The following is a 2,789-nucleotide window of genomic DNA, read 5'->3' on the forward strand; positions in this document are numbered from 1 at the left end:
TTTGATTGGGAGCTTCCTGCAAATATCATTTATCTGAGCCAACGATAAAGATGTTGAGCTGGTGGGTAAGACACAAATGTACTCCCGACTCTCTACCCTCAGGTAAATTGATGTGAGGGCATTTTTGTGCAGCCTGTTTGCTGTTCAAAATCCATCTTCACACAGCAATCCTGCAGAAAGGCTTTTGTAACAGTAACATCGGCTTCTTTGCTGCCATCGGGCAGCAGTGAACATCTGAGCCCCAACATTCCTAGATAAAGACAATCCGAGTGAAAGTCTCACTCACTGAGAGCCATCCCCACGTCCTTGAGCTGCGGGGCTGCAGACAGTTTAACGCAGAAGATACGGTTAACAATGAGACTTTGTTTCACCATCAGCCACTCTGTCCCAGAGACAGGAAGAGGGAGCACATCAATGCGTGGCGTCACTCATGCGCCGATCGAAGCTGTTCAGCCCATCGAGTCCATAGCGACTCATCTGACACTTGTTATTATTCATAGCTGGTGATGTATGTCCTAATAATGCGGAGCTGTGCCTGTATCGCAATTCTGTCTCCAACAAATTGATCCAATTGTAATTCACAGCTTTTCATTTCACAGGAAGAACACTGCTGTGTGAAACGGCGTGGGGAATAACTGCAGGGCGTCATGCGCATCGAACACTCTAAAACTGATGTATCTCACCTTCGTCAGTTTATTCCCAGCTCTGGCAAGAGATTTTGCGAATCAGATCAGAGCACACCGACAGAGAATAGGAAAAGAGCTTCCAGAACTTCACAAGTGTGTTTCCTCATTTGTGTAAATTTCCCGTGTGTCTCAGTATGAAATATTCATTTCAGATACATTGAATGAAAGCAAGCGGAAAGTGAAACAACACGCAATGCGTAGAATGGAGATCTATTATAGAGAAACACTGGAGGGGGCAGTACACAAACTGAAACTGGGAATTGTCAACGAGGAGAGGATGTTTTCAATCCATTAATTTCATGGTTTTGAGTCCAATACGCTCCCGCTGGGCCGCTCTGTTAGCGCTGACCATAGCAGTTTCACACAATCTTCGGCTTTTCGTCTGGCGTGCGGTATGTACCTCAGAGAATGATTTCAAAAGGTCTTCACTATTATTATGTGACACACTGTGGCGCAGATGTGTCCCGGCTGTGTCAATATAACCTGTGACTAACTTGCCACATTCTGTTGGTTTAACTGTGATTTCACTCAGCATCACAACATATTTCACAGTGCAAAGTGAGGTTATGCCGCCCCCAAAATGTAAGGAAATGTCTATGTCGGTCGATTGATTGACATTATTTGATTGATTGATTGTCACATGAACCTCAGTACAGTGAAAACATTTGTATGCGATTGGTAAAGGCAGATCATACTAATCAAGGACATGTAGATCACAGCATAAGTAAAACAAAATTTTGGACAGATTAAGGCTTTCAGGTTACTCCGCACAGGACGTGCACTCGGCAAAATCCACATTAACAGGATCAGCATCATTTTAAGTTAGGGAATCCATTTCTCAGTCTTGTAACGACCTCCAAGCTTCTGTACCTTGTTCTGAACTCGAGCTCATCAAAATTATACATTCTGAGTCACAAATACAACCAAATGCAAAACTCCAGGGCTCAAGTGTGACTTCTCACACGTACATCACCCACCCGAGGCGATATCACACCCAAGACCAACAAGCCAGAACCGCAACAGAAGCATGATCCATAAATCAGGTGAGTTTTCTTACTTAAAAAATAGGGGTTTTCTGTTGTTTCGGAGGGAAGGCCGCACTGAGTTTCAATAACAGCTCCTTGTCATTCTGACTTCCGGTTCCCCGGAGGCTGTGCTAGCCATTTCTTTTGCGAGCGGGCTCCCATCATTGGCAGCTGGACGAACTCATCTTCAATTAGCAATTATTGTTATGGGAGATAAACATGAACGCGCATTTCAGCCCACTATCAAACAAGGGGCTGTGGAGCGCGGGAGGGGGTTAGAGGTAGTGGGAGTTATGGAAATTCTGGAAAGCTGTACAAAAGAGAGATCGCGCATGCACAGGACTTAATATTCTTTAGGGAACCTAGTGCAAATAACGCCATCTGAGACAGATAGAAATGTGAAGAACTGCAGGGAAAGAGAGAATCTCTTCCAGTCATCTGTGTCTTTGTCCTTCTCGAAGTCACAGCGAGGAATCTGCTGTCTGAATCAGCATGGGATGTAACTGCAGCGAGTCCTGTCGCTCAGGCACGTTGTACCTAATGTGTATAAGTTTTATCACTTTATCGCCAGCTCAGAGAACAGATTTCACAGCTCACATCATCCCGGAGTGACAGGGAAGAGAAGAAAGCGATTCAGACCATCATCTTACCACCTGCTGTGGGCGGCAGGTGGTTAGCACTGCTGCCTCACAGCGCCAGAGATCCGGGTTCAATTTTCGATCCAGGCGACTGAATGTGTGGAGTTTGCACGTTCTCCCCGTGTCTGCGTGGGTTTCCTCCGGGTGCTCCGGTTTCCTCCCACAGTCCAAAAATGTATATGTCAGGTGAATTGGCCATGCTATATTGCCCGTAGTGTTAGGTAAGGGGTAAATGTAGGGGTATGGGTGGGTTGCACTTCGGCGTGTCGGTGTGGACTTGTTGGGCCGAAGGGCCTGTTTCCACACTGTAAGTAATCTAATCTAAAAAAAACGGATGGGGGAGAGCAAACAGTCACGACCAGTGCATGTTCCCAGCATTTACAATCTTGGTCTGTGTGATAACAAAAGCAGGAATCAGGAACTGTTTATCTTGCTTCTGC

Source organism: Chiloscyllium plagiosum, unplaced genomic scaffold (assembly GCF_037043375.1).
Source record: "Chiloscyllium plagiosum isolate Xiang-an unplaced genomic scaffold, Cpla_swu_hap1 HiC_scaffold_51, whole genome shotgun sequence".
NCBI lineage: Eukaryota > Metazoa > Chordata > Chondrichthyes > Orectolobiformes > Hemiscylliidae > Chiloscyllium > Chiloscyllium plagiosum.